At 38.1% G+C, this 10,314-nt stretch overlaps 1 non-coding gene and 1 pseudogene across 1 annotated transcript; both read left to right on the top strand.

The window, feature by feature from the left end:
- The first annotated feature begins 953 nt into the window (after nt 1–953).
- Nucleotides 954–1,026, top strand: Trnak-cuu (transfer RNA lysine (anticodon CUU)). The gene has a single exon. It is a non-coding gene; the product is annotated as a tRNA-Lys (tRNA).
- A 7,776-nt stretch (nt 1,027–8,802) lies between these two features.
- Nucleotides 8,803–9,332, top strand: LOC101718802 (isopentenyl-diphosphate Delta-isomerase 1 pseudogene; annotated as a pseudogene).
- The last annotated feature ends 982 nt before the right edge of the window (nt 9,333–10,314 follow it).

Genomic DNA, 10,314 nt, shown 5'->3' with positions numbered 1-10,314 from the left:
GCTCCAGAAAAAAAATCAAAGCAGAAATAATTTCTCAGATACCTACAGAGATGGTGATGAAAATAAAAGACATGCTTAGTGACTCTAGAGCAGATACAGATTTTTTTAAAAAATAGAGGGGCTGGAGATTTAGCTCAGTGATTCTGGCACCTGCCTCGAAAGCGCAAGGTCCTGAGTTTGATCCCTGGTGCAAAAAAAAAAAAATAGAGGAGCTCAGGAAAATGATTGAAACCTTGAATGCCCAGCATAGGAAAGAAATGGAATCCATGCAACAGATTCAAACAGATATCCAGGAGATTAAAAACTCCATTGAAAGTATACACACCAGAATGAGCCAATGTGACAACAGAATATCAGATAGAGAAAACAGGATTGCAGTTAGCAATCATGAAGAGAGATTTCTTAAAAATAGCAAGGGACCACAAGAAATCAATTCAGCAGCTGCTAGACGATGTGAAGAAGAATAACATAAGATTGATCAAAGTCAATGAAAAAGCAGGAAATAGCATAAAGGACATAAAAGAAACCTATACACAGAAATAATGGCAGAAAACTGCCCAAATAGGGAAAAAGAATTTGACATACAGATAAGTTAGGCATATAACCATGATCAAAAAAAATTTTCCCCAGGTATATAATAGTCAAAATTCCAGAAATTCAGCACAAAAACAGAATAATAAAAGCTATTAGACAAAAGAAACAAATCACCTATAAAAGAAAGCCCATCAGAATCACAGCAGACTTCTCAACACAAACTCTCAAGGAGAGCTTGAAGTATTTCAAGCCCTAAAGGAAAACTACCTCCAACCCAGATTGATATACCCCACAAAACTATCTTTCAAAATTGATGAAGAAATGAGATACTTCCATGACAAAGAACACCTGAAGAAATTCATGACCACCAAACCAGCACTCCAAAGTGTTCTGAAGGATATTCTAGAAGGAGATAACAAGCCCAGCTAGCTCAGTCAGTAGAGCATAAGACTCTTAATCTCAGGGCCATGGGTTCAAGCCCCATATTGGGTGGCAATTACTGTGAACCCCTGAAATGTTACTGGAAATCTCTGCAGTAGGCTCTAGTTTCCTGCCCAGTGTACAACACAGGCCTGAGGGAAAAAAACTAAAAGACGGAACTAACAGAGACAAAAAGTGGGTTTCCAGGACAGCCAGTGCTGGTGCAACTGAAAAAGGTGCTGGCCAGTCCAAACCACTGATTTTTATTAGGGTAATCGGGGTAAAGGCAAGCTATGTGCAAGGGAAGAACTACATGTGAGGATGCACAGTTATGCAGTTTCTATGGAAATTAATGCAAGCCAGGCTTGTAAAAGACAAGACAAAGCATTCTGAAATTAGGAACAGAATAGACAAAATATATGGTTGTAATTAGGACATTGTCCATCTAGTTAAGGTTTTAGTTGTGGGAACGGAATTTTGGTGTGAGTTACTCTGACTTTGGCACATAGGCTTTGGCTGGATTCACTTCTATAAACAAGCAAATTGTGGGGTTAACTCTTTACAGCCTTCACTGCTTACAGCCTACTTAGGGGCAATCAATATTGCAGTCACCCACAGATTACAATTCCATGAACCCCAACAGAATGAATCCACCAGGCAAGGCAAGAAATTAAACAAAGAGAAAAAAATGGAGCCAACAACAGGAAAATAACATGACAGGTATAAGTTGATACATATCAGTTATAACCATCAATGTTAATGGTCTCAATTTAATCAAAAGAAACAGACTGGCAGAATGGATCAAGAAACAAAATCCAAACAAGATTTAGCTCAGTGGCACTGCACCTGCCTCACAAGCCCAAGATCCTGAGTATAAGCCCTGGTACAAAAAGAAAGAAAGAAACAAGATCCAACAATATGCTGCATTCAAGAAACACATTTAATTTAAAAAGAAATTCATGGGGCTGAGGATTTAGCTCAGTGGTTCCACTGCCTGCCTCACAAGCGAAAGGTCCCAAGTTCAATCCCTAGTACCAAAAAAAAACCCAACAAAACATAAAAAAGAAATTCATAACTGAAGGTCAAAGGATGGAAAAAAATACTCCATGTGACAGGAACCTTGAAAAAACAGGGGGAGCTATTCTATTTGCATACAAAGTGGATTTCTATCAGAGGGTGATCAATCTTCCAACTGCCTAGAAAGGGGGACAGTGTGGGCTAAAGAAAGACAAAAGAGATTTGCATAATTTCAAAGTACATGGGGTGTGGCAGGAGGTCAGTGCCTCAGAGTGGGCAAAGACAAAGACTCTCCAAGCTAGCCATTATTTATTGGGTACACACAACAATTGGAGGGAGCATCCATTGACTTAGCGGGCAGTGGTAATCCTATGTTGATGAGGATCTTAGGTTGCTGAGGATATTATGTTGATGAGGGTGGTAAGGAGAGCATTCTTACAATAGGTAAGATGGGGTAGCAGGGTACTAAAGAAGTCGTCCTTCCCCCAAGTGAAATCTTTTATTTTTTATTACTACTCGGTTCTTGAAGAACCTAGATGTCTCCAGCTGATGTACTCTTGCCCTTAAGCATCACAGTATCTTGGGACCACTGAGCCCAGTCAACCTGTGACTGGAGGCAAAACAGAGTTATGTTTCTGCATGCCATAGCTGGCTTGCCTGAAAGGTGACATTGGGCCTTAGACACCTATAGTCATACTTTAATTATGAAATGATTTTCCCCAAAAAATTATGTAGAGTGGCTCTTGACAGATCCCCCTTTGTTTTTATTTGCTTGTAGAAGTTGGATCATCATGACCTGTGGTTCCAATGTCTTCAGACATTGTTTGGTTTGAGCTCCTCTGTAGCAGACTAAGACAAGAGCAAGAAAACATAATGCAATTACTATTAGCACTGCAATATAAAACCAGAAATGACCCTTGAGGTAATTAACAGGATTAAGCTGATCAAGTATATCAGAAAATTTGTCCCAGTTTTGAATCTGGTCATCAAAATTAGCAGTCTATTGGGACATAAATAAAACTTTTTGGAGAGCATCTAGATCCATAGTTATATTTTTGTGCACAGCTCCTTGTATGTGTTTTTTAACATGTTCCCACAGGTGACTAAACCGATTATAAGGCAAAGGAGAAATGCAAAATCGAGTAATATTATAATGACATTTGAGGCTTTGTTGTAGCTATAAACTTTTAATCTGATCCCCCATCCAGAGAACAGTAGTCTCAAGCACACTTCTTTGGGATTGCAGCCTAGCATCTAAAGAATGTTGTATTCTCCAGGCCTCATTAGGAGTCTCAGTCCAATTATCTGTGAAATGAGCTGTTTGAACAGAGTGGGCCAAGGCAACAGAGGAAACAGCGACACTTGAAATCAATACCACCAAACAGACTATGCCAGCAACAATCAGTCCCAGCATTCTCTTTGTTGTATGTATGAGATGATCAAGCAGGGGTTGCAACAAAGGAGCAATAAGCATATATGACCATGGTTCAGTTAGATTAAGAGGAACCCATACTCCTGGCATACACCCTAGGATCATTGAGACTTATTTTGTACAGATCCAAAGGGAATATAATGATGCAAGGTGCATTTTTGACAGGTAAAAGTATTAGTATCCCATTGTATATTTCCATACATGAAAACATATGGGTTATAGATACACATGGAAGCTCGAACAGGCCAATAGTACTCTGTTAACAGTATAGTTTTGCCAGGGCCAGGGATTTAGCTCAGTGGTTCCAGTGCCTGCCTCGAAAACACAAGGTCCCAAGTTCAATCCCCAGTACCAAAAAAAACAACACACACAATATAGTTTTGCCAAAGGCTGATTTTTAAATCATTACTAGTCCATAAGCTTCCTTCAATATAGGGAAGAGCCAATTTCCATAATGTTTTCTGGACAGGCCCAAGCTTCCCATAATGTAAAAACTGAGAAGGGGTTTAAAACCTTCTTCTATCCAACTTATTTCCTTAGTAGGGACAGATTTTTTAAATCACATTATCAAGGTTAGTCCAGTTTAATTTATACCAGACTGTATTATTGTCCTTTCTTCCTATAAAATTTCTCCATGGTCCCCAATCTATAAACTCATACGGTCCCAATTTTCCATATCTTCCTAATTGGCCCCTACATATATTCCATGGTGGAGGTGCATCTTTATGAAATCCATTCCATGTAATATGACCCTGACAAATCGGATATTTGGGTAGGAGGGAATCTATGTGTTCTCCAGCCATGTGAATGGACCTCAGAGTTAACAAAGTTTTAACTTTGGGCCAACCAGGTCTGAGATGAGACTACTCCTGTAATAATAAGGCCTAGCATCCTTTTAGTCTGATGGATCAGATGATCAACTAAGTTATGCAACAAATAAGATGTAGGGGAGTAGGCCCATGTCTCAATTAGATTAACCTGTATCCATACTCTAGGCATTCTCCCCATAACCAATAGTATCTGACCACAAACTTCTCCAGTTTTTACACAGTGACCAAGTACACAGTTACTATAACCAGAGGAGTTTTTTCTCCAGGTTACTGTGCCATAAAGAAAAACATAAGGATTATAGATACAAATACCACTTTGAACATTTTTGTGTAACTTTAAACATAGACTCTTTCTTTCCTGTGCTGAGGTCAAATTTCTACTCGTCCATACTTTACCCTGGATGAAAGGAAATCCAAGCTTCCTGGATGGCAGCCACGTTTCTCTGTTATCTGTTAAATCACAAGCAAAACTTTTTCCTCACATTGTTAATTATATTGAGCCATTTTACCTTATAGTTAGTACATCTTTTTACAACACTTGTCTCTAGGGCATGTCTGTAGATTTGTCCTTGTGCTAATGGAGTTCTGATGGAATATATTTACTTTCCAAGGGTGGATTTAAAAAAAAAATTTTAATGAAAATAACAAGATCTAATTGAGCTTGTGGAACTAGCTGTACTCACCCTTTCTGTTTTAGAAGTTTTGCTTTAAAGTTTGATAGGCATGTTTGATAATTGTTTGTCTCTGGGGATTAAAACTCTAATGTTTTAGTCTTTAAAATAATATATTTGAGTTAAACAAACTGTATATATTTGTTTATATATACAGTTTATATATACCAGCAACCAAATTGATTTTAATCTATAAGTTATTAGGTCTGCACATGGCTGAAGTTAAATTATCATTATTTGTGGATGACATGATACCCTACATAGAAAACCCCAAAAGCTCTACCAAAAGGGTTCTACATTTACTGACCAAATTCAGTACCATAGCTGGATATACAGTCAACTCTCCAAAATCAATAGCATTCCTGTACACAAATAACAAACTCACTGACAGAGAAATTAGGGAACAACACCTTTCATAATAGAATCCAGAAAAAAATGAAATACCTAGGAATCCAACAAAGGAAGTAAAAGACCTCTACATTGAAAAGTACAGTACTCTGAAAAAGGAGATCAAAGAGGCTATCAGAAAATGGAAAGATCTCACCTGTTCTTGGTAGGAAGAACCAATATAGTGAAAATGGCCCTATATCCAAGATAGTTATACCCATTTAATGCAATTGTGATCAAAATTCCAACAGCATATCTCACAGAATTAGAAAAAACAATCCTAAAGTTCATTTGAAGCCAGGAGAGACCTAGGATAGTAAAGGCAATTCTGGGCAACAAAGGCAAGCCAGAGGGCATCACAATCCTTGACTTGAAATTATACTACAAGACCACTGTGATAAAAATAGCATGGTACTGGCCAAAACAACAACAACAAACAAACAAACAAAACAGACCCCAAGATTAATGGAACACATTGAAAGATGCACAAACAACTCCAGACATACTCAGCCACCTTATCTTGGACAAAGGAGACAAACACATTCACTGGAAGACAGAGAGCCTCTTTAATAAATGATCCTGAAAAACTGGCTTTCCACATGCCAAAAATTGAAATTAGACCCATAGCTTTCACCATGCACTAAACTAAAATCAAAATGGATTAAAGATCTAAATATTAAAACAGAAACACTTAATTTGCTGGAAGAAAGAATAGGTAAAACTCTCAAAGACATTAATGTAGGCAAAGACTTTATGAACAAAACCCTGATTGCACAGGAATTATCACAAAGAATCAACAACTGGGATCTTATCTTATTAAAAAGCTTTTGCACAGCAAGAGAAACCACCAACAGAATGAAGAGACAATCCATAGTGTGGGAAAAAAATTTTTTCCAGCTATTCCTCAGACAAAGAACTACAATCTAGAAAATATAAAGAACTCAAAAACACCAGACCCCCAAATTTAAAGACCCAATCCAAAAATGGGCATCTGAAATGATAGACACTTCTCAGATGAAGAAGTAGAAAGAGCAAATAAATAAGTGCATGAAAAAATGTTCAACATCACTGGTCACTCGAGAGATGCAAATTAAAACAATGCTGAGATTTCATCTCACCCCAGAAAGAATGGCTATTATTAAGAAATCAACCAATAACAAATGCTGGAGAGGCTGTAGGGAAAAAGAAACCCTTCTTCATGGCTGGTGGGAGTGTAGACTGGTGCAACCACTGTGGAAATCAATGTGGAGATTCCTCAAAAAACTAAAATTGGAGGTTCCATTTGACCCAGCTATTCCTCTTCTTGATATCTTGCCAAAAGAAATACAAACATCAGGGGCTGGGGATTTAGCCCAGTGGTTCCATCACCTGCCTCGCAAGCGCAAGGACCTGAGTTCGATCCCCGGTACCAAAAAAAACCAAAAAAAAAGAAATACAAATGTCATACCACAGCGATATATGCACACCCACGTTTGTAGAGGCACAGTTTGTAATAGCTAAATCTTGAAAACAGCCCAAATGCAATCAACTGACAAATGGATAAGGAAGATCTGGGCGGTTTTTTAAACAAAAGTGGAAAGAAAGACTAAAATGTATACTAGATACTGGGAAATGAAAGAAAATGTTCAAATGAGAAGGGGAACAAGGGAGGAGAGAGGGAGAAAGGAAGGAAGGGACAAGAAAAAAAAGTAAAAATAGAAGGAAAAAGTGGAAACAGAGCTTTTGCATACAGGGAGGGGAGGGGGCTTCCAGGGAGTGGGGAACAGGACAAGAAGAGGAGACAGGACACATCATGTACAGGTGCGAATTCCCTATGATGGGTGTTATCTTTGTGTATATCTAAAATGTACCATTAACCACAGCAATATATGCACACTCATGTTTATAGCAGCACAATGTGTAATAGCTAAATCTTGGAAAGAGCCTAAATGCCCATCAACTGACAAGTGGATAAAGATGTGGTTTTTTTATACGGTGGAGTACTACTCTGCCATAAAGAAGGATGAGCTTCAGACATTTATAGCTAAATGGATACATCTTGAGACCATACTACTAAGTGAAATAAATTGGACATGTATGTTTAAATACTAGATTGTGGGCCAGGGACTTAGCTCAGTGGTTCTGCTGCCTGCCTTGCAAGAACAAGGACCCGAGTTCGATCCCCGGTACAAAAACAAAAAAACAAAAAAACCTACATTGTTTCTCTAGTGTGAGAAACCAAAAGTGGAAATAAGCACTGAGATGTATAATGGATGTTTGGGAAATGGGAAGAAAGTGTTCAAATGGGGAGGGGAACAAGGGAGGAGGGAGGGAGATAGGAAGGAAGGGAAAAGAAAAAATATTGAGAATAAAAGAAAAAAATGGAAACAAAGCTTTTGTACATAGGGAGGGGAGGGGGCTTGAGGGGGGAATGGGATAAAATTTATCTTTAAAAATTAAATAAATTTAGGGCCGGGGATTTAGCTCAGTGGTTCCGGTGCCTGCCTCACAAGTGCAAGGTCCTGAGTTTGATCCCCAGTAACAAATAAACAAACAAACAAACAAAATTAAATAAATTCAATCAAAATGTACCAATAAATGTTTTGCTAAAAAACAAGTAACCAAGCGAGGCATGGGCCAGGCTTTCCTTCAGAAGGAGGCTAACTGTCTGCACCTGCATTTTGGATTTCCGGCCCCAAGACAATAAACTGCTGTTGCTATTTAAAAAAAAAAACAATAAAAAACAGAACTCAAAAAGATAAGAAGCTCACCCTCATCAGGAATGCCTTTTGTACCAACAAAATAAATGCTAGCTACTACTTAAACAACTGAAAATTTTAAAATCCATTATTAACAAGCAAGGTAATATTTCCTACTTTTAACACTTGGTAAGAATTATAGGAGTTGAGGAATGCTTTCAAGTAGACTTAAGAGACTCGTTGTGTTTTGTTGGATTTCGGTTTTACTATGATCTCCGAGCTACCAATGAATAACTGTATTAGTTGCTTTTCTCTCACTGCTGAGACAAAATACCCAACACCCAAAGTAGAAAGGGAAGGGGTTTATTTGGCTTACAGTTCATAGAAGTCTCAGTCCATAGTCGGCTGGCTCCAAAACAAGGATGACAAACAGGCCTTGCAGAGGAGAAAGAACATGGCGCACACATAGTACCAAAGGCAACAAAAGGGACTCACCATGTCTTTCTGCCTCTTTATCACATTCAGACTACTGGGATTACTCACGTGTAGTGGTTTAATAATCACATGCCCCTAATCCCAGTATCACATATTCCAGATTCATCTACGTCCGAGGAAGAAAGTCTCACTTCATCTGCATGAGGCTTTGCGGGGGTGGGGGGGGTTGGGGGGGTGGACACGAACATCTAAACACAAGCCATAATAGTTACACTTGACAGGTTGTGAGGACTGTAAACACCAAAACTGAATGAGGTACCACAGCCCATTTGCATCCCGGGCCTGAGTATTCTAGGACGTGATCACACATTTTCTAACAAATACCATAAAATAAATACTATGTTGAGGAGAAACAGGTTTAACTCTTGGCAGAGATACGTATTCCTATTGATGAAAGTAACAATGAAATTGCAGCTAAAACCAAGAATTGTCACCTGAATGGAAACATTGAATAAGGATTATTACATCAAGCTTTTAGTGTCTTTTTCTTCAACACTGTAAATAAGCTCCTGCTACAGCAGAGATCAGATGCTAAAATTACCTTTCCTGGTTGTTTTACCAATACTTGTAGTTGTAATCACCCATTAAAGAATCCAGGTGCACCTGAAGAAAATGATGCCATTGGAGCAGCACCGAGGTATTTGAAAGATGAATTAGAAAATCCTATGAGAGAAGTTGCTTCAGAAGAATTGAATCTATAAGAATTGAAATTGACTACATTTTGTTTATTAGGAAGAATGTAATTTAAAATCTAGACCCCAATGAAATTTAAAGCTATTATTTTATGTCAAAAGAAGAACTAGAATTTCTGAAAAAAGCAGTCACTGGTAAAATTAAGATAAATATACATGATTTCAAATTATTGTAGAATGTTTTCTTTAAACGATGGGATAACTAGTTAGGCATGATACTACATGTCTGTAATCCCAGCACTCTGGGAAGCTGAAGCAGAAGGATCATAAATTCAAGCCCAGCCTCGGCAACACAGTGACCTAGCGAGACCCTGTCTGAAAATAAAAAAGGGCTGGGGATATAGCTTGGTGTGAAGGCCCTGAGTTCAATTGCCAGTTCAAATAAATAAACAAACAAACATTTGACTCAGTTTGTTGACTGAGAAAATAGAGAACGTGAATGTGTAGTTAAGTGATTATAAAAATTTTGACCACTTAGTAAACTTAGAATGGTTTTTGTTTGTTCTAAAGTTGGTCTCCTTTTAGGATAATTCATATGATACGTTGATACCCTATAACCAGTATTTGTGTGGAGAAAATGACGGACACAATTTTGTATCACACACCCCATATATGTGCTTTTGTTTGTAAAAGATATTTCTAGGACATTACTGTAAAATGAGGACAAATAAAAATTAATTTAACCTGCCCCCCCAATGAATGACTTAGGTTAAAGTATGATAATTAAGGGTTAAACCCAGGCATCGTGGCACATGCTTGTAATCCCAGCACTCAGGAAGCTGAGGCAAGAGGATCACCCTGAGTTGGAGGCCAGCCTGGGCTACATAGAGTTCAAGGCCAGCTTGAGTTACACATTATTACATAATATTACATTTGAGACCCTGTCTCAAAAAACTAAAAAGTATAATTAAGGGTTAAGAGTTGGTCTCTTCCTATGTATAAACTTCAGCCAGGATATCACACAGAAGAGAACAGTGAGGCCCAAAGTTTTGCGCATAACATTAGCAATTCAATTAATTCAATAGGAATCTAAGGAAGAAGCCAGTAGATATAATTATTCCCTGAAAATCTATAGGAAAAGGATACAAATCACCTCACTGAGACAAACACTTTCCTAGCTATTAGTTCACCCCACATACTAGCTTCACGGACAATCTT

The sequence above is a fragment of the Heterocephalus glaber genome, unplaced genomic scaffold (assembly GCF_053883595.1).
Source record: "Heterocephalus glaber isolate CG9 unplaced genomic scaffold, H.glaber_assembly_v1.0 deba00001564, whole genome shotgun sequence".
Classification (NCBI taxonomy): Eukaryota; Metazoa; Chordata; class Mammalia; order Rodentia; family Bathyergidae; genus Heterocephalus; species Heterocephalus glaber.
This window is presented reverse-complemented; position numbering and strand designations above follow the sequence as displayed.